This window comes from Porites lutea, chromosome 3 (assembly GCF_958299795.1).
Source record: "Porites lutea chromosome 3, jaPorLute2.1, whole genome shotgun sequence".
Taxonomy (NCBI): domain Eukaryota; kingdom Metazoa; phylum Cnidaria; class Anthozoa; order Scleractinia; family Poritidae; genus Porites; species Porites lutea.
Window position 1 is genome coordinate 18,373,948 of NC_133203.1, and position 10,000 is coordinate 18,383,947.

Sequence of the window (10,000 nt, forward strand, 5' to 3'; positions counted from 1 at the left end):
AAGTGTTTTAAAACTTAAAGAACTTGCCTTGCCATTCTTCGTCGACTGGTTACAGAAAAGTTATATGACTCCAAGCTCGGTTCTGGTTGGTCTAGTCTTAGACAATGAGATTCAAGCACTTGTTACTTCATAACGGATGTTTTATAAGTCAAATGAGTCAGTGAGTCATGAGTCAATGAGTCAATGAGTCAGATCTGAAAAAATAAAAGTTTCGGTAGAAACAATAACATTAAACAGTACTTTTACTTAATTTGTCTACTTGCTTCATTGCTGCCTGCACATGCAAGGCCTATTTCTGACATGAAATCTCAACCTGGGCTGTTTGTTAGCAGCATTCCAGGCCTTGCCCTACTACTACGTGCATGCCCCGAAAAATAGCCTTCCCAGACACCCTTCAAGAACCATTAAACCATCAGACAATCCATACTACTAGAGTTTCCATACTAGAAGTGAAGTGCTGCCCCAAGGTTGTTCATATTAGTTGATGCACGAGTTTTAAACAGGCGAGCTAATGTAAATAAACACAAACATAATGCAAACAATGAATGCCCGAAGATTTAAATCAATCAACGAGCCTTGAAAGCTATTTAAAATTACAGTGGGTATACAGTAATACCTCAACAATAATTATTCGTACACTGTATGTTTCTATATAAACACTGACTGTGCACAACTGTTTCGACTTGCTGTTTCATACCCCTCGTCGGGCAAAGCACAATAATTGTAATTCACTTTGTTCGCCTCGTAGCATCATTCACCTTTTGAGGCAAGTAAAACTGATTGGAAAAAGTGGTGAACTACACTGGGAAGATTATCAACTGAAAACAACTCTGCTATTGATTGTTGAAATGGATGCTTAGTGTCCTGGATCATCTTCATTGTGTTCATGATCGACAGCGATCCAGAGCATGAAAGAAAATTGTGTTCCCCTTGATAAGATTCCTCGCTAAAACCTAATGAATACTTCCCTGAATACTTTACCTTTACACCAGCATGACAAGCTAAGTAGACAAAATAAGTAAAAGTAATACTTAATATTATTGTTTGTACCGAAACTTTTTTTTTTCAGATCTGACTTGTGACTCATTGACTCATTTGACTCATTAATACTTTACACTCTGTTTGTATGAGTTGTTGCCTCACTGGTCCACTATCGTGTGGATCTCCTACCGCTGTGTTTCTTGATTAAGGGCAACCAAGCTTCTGAAATTTCTATTCCACTATTGATGTTGTTAAGGTGTAGTCTTTTGTGAATTTCTTTGTTCTTACTGTGTGTGGTACAGTGAGCTGGATCACAATCAATAGAGTACCAAAGTGATGACGTCATATAAATGAAATTTGTAAAATTATGGGATTTGCTAAGATATTCTGAAAGCACAATGTCCAAGTCGCCTACTCACCAAAAATTAGCAATTTGGGGCAGATTGTCTCTGAGATATTAGCCCAGTTATGCTCCAATGACTCCATACAAATACTTCTAAATTTGGCTCGGTTCATAAGATTAGGAACCAGGTAAGATTTGACACGCATTTCACACTCCACCCGATATTCCAATCAGCTTGTTTATGGAAACTCGTATCAGTTACCTTTTTTGATTCTATGTTTGTCTGAATCTTAGTCCATTTTCTTTTTCTTAGCACTGTTGACATTTATGGCACGTTGAAGAAAGAAACGGCCTTCTGACCTTTCAGCACTGGTTAACTGCAATCGCCTACTATCTAGAAAGTTTCTTACTTTTCAAGTTATACCAGAGCAATGAAAGACTCAATCCATCTTTAGATTTTACAAGTAAAAATGATTTCCTGATCACCGGGAAAAAAAGTGTGAATTCAAGACAATTTTGTGGTGTTTGTGTTACCCCCGGCTCCATGACCGTTTTAACATTTTTGTGCAAAAACACCGTCAATGAACGACCCATTTATCTCTACACACACACACTATACTTTATTTTCATACACATCATTTTGCCATCGCCACCTGCAAATAGCAAAAACTAGACAAGGCGTGCGGAGAGGAAATGTTACAGCAGTCATAACAGATAATATTGTAAAGTAACTAAGTAAACTATGTGGAAAAATAAGAATTACAGAAAAACAAGCTGAAGTTACAAAATATATTGTCTTACAGAATGATGTTACAAGACAAATTTACTACTAACAACTTATTAGTGCATTGAGTCGAGGATGCAGAATTTGCCATTTTTTGTAGGAGAATGGGCACTTAAACATAATTGTCCACTGCTTCCATTATCGAGAGCAACGGGTGGTGTTTCAATTGCCCAAGCTGAATTTTTATGTTGTACTACAACAGTAGAGCTTTACTGAGGTATAATAATTGTTCTTAAATTCCATGCACCAAGCCATGATTTGTTCCTTCAAAGTTTTCCAAAGTTCATCATTTGTGAAAGTGCTGGAGATAGGAATCTTCGGCGTTTTTTAACCGAGTAAAAATGCATGATCTTGCAAATAGTATTGTTACTGAGATGCCTTACCCACCCGCCAAAGTTGAACTCGTTTCCTTGAACTGCTTTTCTTCCCAAGGGCTTTGATAATGGTATAATTCAAATGATTACAATGTAAACTAAACAGCTATCGGTTAACAGATCTTGACAGATCCGCTCGAATTTATTTCAGTCACACAAGTGTCACACAGACACCTAAGTTCTCCACAAACTACAATGCTTTAGCTATATCAATGCCCAAGCTTTTGATTACAACTCTGACACTGTCTGCATTGCTAATGCCAGTCTTTAGTGACTAGGTAAGTACCTTATTTATTACTTTTTACAGCGTGGACAATATGTTTAGCAAAACAAATGATAAAAAAGGGTAATAAAGTGGAAAAAAAAGGTTGCCGCTTATGTTAAGTTTGTTTTAAGTGTTTGAGTTTTACCTTAAAAAAACAAACAAAGAGAACCACATGTGCTGAAATACTATGCAACACAGGATTCAATAGAATGAAAACAACAAAGATTAAGGTACTAGTTGAAGAACTCATGCACTTGCCAAGTCATTCAAAAATGATGAAACAGTGACAAGGGTCTGCCCTCGTCCAATTTCCAGCAAAGCCTGCTCCAGGAAAGTTAGGATGGCTTTGCTTTGATTATATGAAACATTAAAAACGTAAAAACTCCCCAGCAATCCAAGCACAGCATCTTAAATCGATTTCTGGGGCAGTTGGCAAGTAATTCCTCCCTCTGCCACAATGTAAATTAGATCTATGTCAAAAATATCTCCAACAATTAAAAGCTGGGGCTGGACAAATCCTGTTACTGCATCGTAGACTTCTGCATCCCTCTGCAATACAAAAAAACATAATGTTGCAATTTTAGAAGTGAAAGCAAAATGTTAACAACCACACATTAAGTCAGTATGGTCAACCCTCCTTTTAAATAATACACCTGCATTTATGTACTATTAATAATTTTGTCAATCAGGATTTTGTCACAAAAATAATGGCTTATCAAATTTATTGAAGTAAGCACCTGTTCTAAAGGTAGAAAAAGTTAATAAGCACCCACTTTCAAGGTCTAAAATTTTTAGAAAGAGTTTACTTATTAAAGCTTAGGGCAGTAAAGGAATAAATGTGGTATTTCATTTCGGATTACAAGTATACATGTGCAATATACTGTATTTTGTTTGTTGCAATTATGTTTATCGCTGTCGACCCTATAGCATTTTCATACCACAATATCAGAAATAATCACGAGTTAAAAAATGAGGCGCAGCTGACTTTGAGATTTCTGGATTTTGGACTAAACACAGTGTGGAGTTTTTGATTTACCTTCTCAAAAGAGTAAGAATTCTTGGGAAAAAATGAAAAGATGAAATTCGCAAAATGTCTTGGTAACTAGTATCCAATATCCAAACCACTCACTGTTAAGCTTGTGATTTTCTCTTTATGAATAATTAATAAGTTTGAGAACTTTATTTCCAAGTTTCCTACCTCTATGATACTGACAACTTCCTCCTGGGTTCCTTTCCTCCTACTGCCACGATTTCGCAGAACCTTGTTAATCATCAAGAAGGATGCCCGGCTTTTCATTTGTGACATTTAAATAAAGAAAAAAAATCGTTAGTAAAACACACCTGGTAGAAAAATTAATAAGTGCACACCCCCTCCCACCGGACAAATTAAAAAATACTGAATTACACAAGAGGAGTATCAAATATTATTTCTTCACCGGCTTTCAATCTCTAGATTCATTGTTTGACAAATTTATTTATTTAATTAATTCATTGTTTTTCCACAAAATAAACTACATTTGTAACTTTTTGCTGCAAATAGTGAAAATTGTGCCCACCACAAATAACTGCCCTCTCTCAAGGAAGATTTTTAAATAAGCACCAAGCGGTCTGTGTCTTGACAGTTCTGGTAACTTTTTAGGCCTGGAAAGCTGTTTTGTGTTTGTTGATTTTTCATTCAAGATCAAAGTTTCAGTAACTTTGAAAGTAATACAATAAAACTATCAGGTAACAAAGGACATGACTTGTTCATGGCTTATGAACTGTGCTCCTATTCAACAGGTTTAAATTTTGAAATTTGCCATCGGGCCTGAAAAGTTTCCGGGGCCTTTCAAGAAACGTGCCCCAGGACACTTACTAAAATAAATACGGTAATCATGTAATCAAATGTGTATCATTTAGATAATCTTGGTGTGTTTTAATTAATCAAAATCTGTAACTGTAATTGGCCTGGTGGAGTAAATGCACAATAATTTTATTCGAAATTTTGTTTATCACCTTGTGGTAATTGATGAAAAAACCTAAAATTTACCTTCTCTGTCATATTCATTGTCCTCAAAAGCGGCTTCCATCTCCCTGATGAAGTTAAGGAGGGCCTTGTACTTGCTACCTGCAGCCTACTTTTAAGATACGCTGCGGCCACATCTGGTACTTTTCTCGTACTTTTGTGGAGATGTTGTTTTCACCAAAGATGCGGCATAATTCAGCTTTAAGCTTTGAAAAAGTCAAACAGGAGACATCATGTTATACATTGTTCTTGACAGTTGTGTATTACTTGGAACATTAGAGAGAGGAATGTACATGTTCTTGATCAGTCTCCCATTTTTTCTTATTTTTCTAGTTCAATAAAGACAACATAGTTCATAAAGGACACTTAAGTTCATTAACAACTGCAAGAGTTCAGAAAATGTCACACACATAAATGTATCTTTACTTGGATCCTGTATGTGCAAAGGCAGGGGAAGGGGATCTTAATGGGTGTATGTAAAAGCCTGTGTTACTAATAACAATAATGATAATAATAATTAACTTAAATTTTTTTTAAATCCTATAAAGACAACATAGTTCAATAAAGATAACGTAGTTCGTAAAGGACACTAATGTGCAGTAATGACTACAAGAGTTCAGAAAATGTCATACGCATTAATGTATCTTTATTTGGATCCCGCATGTGCTAAGGTGGGGAAAGGGTCTTCAAGGGCTTGTGTATAAGCTTGTATTATTAACAATAACAACAACAATAACTAAGTGTCAATGCACAGTTCAGTTCATCATTTTACGACGGGCTTGCTTGAATTGCCCTGACATCCTGCTTGTGTAGTTTTGTGGTATTTACCCAGTAGGCACGTGGTAACGACCAACAGGTGTAGATTAGTACAACTTCCATTGCTGCAAGACTATATGGTGGTTTATTATAGCAGTCACAACATAGCCTTGTCATTGTTATGGCAGGATTAGAAACCAATTTTAGATTGTGTGTATGGCTGCATGGAGCTAATTTGATTGTTTGCTCGGTTGTATGGAGTTTATTATATTTTTTAATCGTCCGGATGTCACAATCCTGTTTTAGGGATAGGGGACAGGGTGGAAATATTTGTTAACTTTTAAATTAGGAGATTTTGGGGGAAATGGGTTGTAAGAACCTTTAATAAGACTATTTATTGATTTTATTCAGCTGCCTCCCCCAAAAAAGAAGGGCGACATATATCTCACTTTGCCCTGTTCTCTTTTTTGAAAATAGGACATTTTGGTATTATAAGATGTGCAAAATATATCTTACAGACAAAACATATGGATCTTTACATTGAAAATAATTTTTCGTTGCTCTAATGAAGTTAAGACAATTAATTTTGCAATAAATTAACTTATCCTTGGATGTCTTAAATTATTCATTTTGTATTTCTAAAATAATGCGGTTAGCCAAGCGGTCCAGCTGCCTGGCCATAAGTTGGAGCTGGTGAGCCACCCGTTTGGCACCATTGTGGTGTTTTTGATTTCTTTTGCCTTTAGTTTTAAATTTTCTTCTTTCGCTCTTTCCCCAATTCCTTTTTTCCTTTCTTTTTGCTTTAACTCTTCTTCTTTTAACCCTCTGCGAGAATGTCTGTTTTGTGAAGTTGCTAAATTGAACAATGTCTAAGGAATTAGAGATTTGGTATGCAAAGGTTTTGTAATCTCGCTATATCTCTTCTGGTATAAGATGTGATTTGCAAAGAATTGATAGACTGTACACCATGTTGGCACGGTTAAAGTTTGAAATATACAACTTAAGAAGGGAAGCAGATGTGGAATACACAGCTGTTTGCGGTGTAGTGACATGTAAGGATGAAAAAGGAAGGCTGGTTCTGGAGGAGAAAGAGAAAGGTATAGGACTGGAGTTAGCAGCCATAAAGAGAAATGTTGATGATATAGTAGAGAGTAGAACGAAGTTAACTACTTCTGAAATAACACAGTGGAGAAACAGGAGAGGACGAGATTATTTTAACAAAACAAAGGAGAAAAGACGTGAGAGCAGGCCTTGTGATAGTGAGAGAACTGAAAAACACCTTACGTTGTGTTTTGTATTTTGTAAAGGAGAGGGATGCCCTATCACAAAGTGATTTGAAGTCTTTTATGTACAAGGATAGACTAAATGGTAAGGACATTTTATTTGAAAGAGGAAGGCAACACGATAGAGTGAATTTACATAACTTCACTGGACGCAATGTATCCAAAGAGGAACGGCAGATTTTGAACTATGGGGGTGGTTTTGTTATGAAAGGAAAACCTACATCAGATGGCATAAAGAAGCAGCATGCAGTTAAAAAATAGACTGAACTGGCTGTACTGAGTTATGTTTAATATTTGGCTGGTGTTAAGGTGAAGGTTAGGGTGAAAGGGGGACGGCAGGGGCGAAATGTTAGGAAGAAATTTTTCATTACTTTTTTCATCCTAGAATAGGTTATTTGGAGAGAAGGTTTATAACCAAGGTTTTAAAATTAGATAATTTTACTCTGTAAATCATGCTAGAGGTAGATCTCTATCTGCTGCTATGGTTAGGGGAATGACTAGTAACCAAAGAGGATTAAAACTGTTAAGGGATTTGAGTATAATGCTTATATTCTAAGAGAAAGTGACAAAAACCTGGGCTGGTCTCTTAACAATTCCTCTTGGTATAAACAGGAATATGATAGGCATTTGAATTCTGGTTTTTATTTTATGGTAGGAAGAGTGGGCGATGTAGATAGTGTAAAACTTAAATGCCGGTTATCTTTACAGGCGATTAAGTTTTCCTTTTTGTTAGTTCAATAACCACACAGCAGGTCAATAAGTACACAACAGATCAATAACCACACCAGTAGTTCAATGACCACACATTAGTTTATTGAGCATAAACTATATGTAGCTGCGGGAAAAATAGCCACAAATATGTTAGTCATGTTTTAATAAGAATGCGTAGCATTAAGCAAGTGGTAAATACTCATTTAGCTACGGTACGAGAACTAAATTGATAAATAGCTATGTTACACTGTTATTAAATTCTAGTGAGCTCACTAGATGTTAATTTAAAAATTTTAGTCTTCTCAGAAGGTCTGTCATTCTCATCAGGGGCTCAGTGAACAGAGCTGGAAAGAGAGCCACGAAAAGGGAAAGCCAACTTGGTCCGGAGACAACTTCAAAAAAATTAACCAGACAAAGCGCACATTGATAACGCAGAAGAAAATAACAGTTAACGGTGGATGAAAACTGAATATTAAATCCATATACTGGGCTATTCTGGTATATGGCAACCATGTCTTTCCCTTAAACTGCCCACTGTGGGCCAGATCTGTCGGCTTAGTTAACTGTAGAAGGTCATTGCCCTCGTGCAACGGGCATCCTTTTGTTTGTTTGTAAAATCAGATAGGGATGTTTGTGGGCGGGGTATTATGGCTGTAAAAGCCCGTCATATCTCATTGTCATTTTCATTTAATTAATTATTTATATATCACCTTCATCACATTTATTTATTTATTTATTTTGGCTTAGCCCATAATGAAATGGTTAACTAACGCAATGCTGCACATTTTTTAGTTACAAAATAGCTTATGTAATTTAGGTCTATATCTTCTTTGGAATAAGAAGACTGAACTGGTAAGAAAAAGGCCTTACTTGGACACCAGGATTACTGTGATGTAACTCCTTCAAGTTGCACACGAAAGTTCATGGCGGTTGCACGTTAACATTGTCTGTGAAGCTGTTATTCATGGTTGGCGAACATTGTACTATAAAATAGAAGTGTGCTGATCTGTTGTTGCTCTTTCAATTTCAACTCGTTCACTCACCGAATCAAATAAACGTTTCTTTACACGCTCTGCCTTATAAAGGGATATTTTGTCTAGTGACATTGGATGGACCCTTTCAGTTGAAACTAGCCTCCAATTCAGTTCTGAATCGCGAGGATCCTGTGCTGCCGGTTCTGGGTCATTATTCTGTGGGGGACCATGAGGTAAGCTAAGACCAATCTTTTTCCCGTTTTCTTCTCAACTAGTTTGCCCTCATCATAAAAGCTCTTGAGCTCAGGATCGGAGATTGTTCACTCGAGGAGCTCTGGCATCTTTCTGATGTCTTGCAGATCGTTTCTTCTCCTTACCATATTCGTGTTTTTGAAACTTCAAAGACTGTATGGTTTCTGCATTTAGTTTCCTTTTTTTCCGGTAAATTCCATTGGCATGGCTTTGAGGTGCATGGGACATAAGTTTCTTGGTGACTCACAGGACCAGCAGTGTTTGCAGCACTTGTGAAAACTTAATTGTTCTGTTTATCTGTTTATGTTTTTTTATGAGTCACAGGAAGATGGTTACATCGGCCATCCACTGCAGCCGGGTAGCCACAAACAGCCTTGGAAATGTGTCCTCTTAGATTTGTTATAACTTTGACAGTATACACTTTTCCCTTCTTCATCAATGCAAGAACAATGCTTTTAATGAATAAATTATTTTCATCCTTTTTTGTAAACATCTGTCGAACGTGGCCACATTTATAAAAGTTGTATCCTTTTGAAATTGGCTTTTTGGTGGCCAGCTTGTTCCTAATTTTGACGTCTTCAATTAAATACTTCTAAATCTGGCTGAATGATATTCTTGGAAGCACTGAAATACCACACTCGAATCTGTCAGAAGGAAAGTCAGTTTGGATTTCGGGATCAACTTCATCAGCGGCTCTTGAGTTTATTGTTTTCTTTTCTAAATTTGCTCCCCTATCTGGGTCCACTTAATTTTTATCAAGCCCATTTTTATATAATCATCCACTCTAAAAGTTAAACAAAGAAGTAACAGCTTGTCAGTTTTCATTTCTTGGCACTGTTAACAAAGATCGTCAAGCTACTGCATCAAAACTAAAACTATAATATTGGTGACAAATGGTCTTTGCGAGCATTCGCAAGCATGCAAGCACTGCGATGTTTCGCAAGCACGAGCAGAAATAAAAAATTTGCTTTCCAAGCAGCGAGTAGTTTAAAGAGTACAACTCGTGAGCAGTGAGCATTTCTTATATTTTCCACTTGCAGCAATCCATATGGAAATCCTTTTCATTAAAATAAGACAGAAAATGTTTTAAAAAGATGATGTGATACTCATCGCTAAGTTCAAAGAGATCAGTGGAAAGCTTGCACAAAACCTTAAGAGAACTTCGTCTAAAGTAAAAACACACCTGTGCGCAAGCAATCTCGAAGATTGTCTAATATTCAGTTACAAGTTCACTGCTCAGGTAGAATAACATCATGTGATTAGAACCATTTG

The 10,000-nt window shown here is 36.5% G+C and overlaps 1 pseudogene; it reads right to left on the minus strand.

Moving 5' to 3' along the window:
- Window positions 1-8,779: 8,779 nt before the first annotated feature.
- Window positions 8,780-10,000, minus strand: part of LOC140931774 (uncharacterized) — a 1,885-nt pseudogene continuing 664 nt past the window's right edge.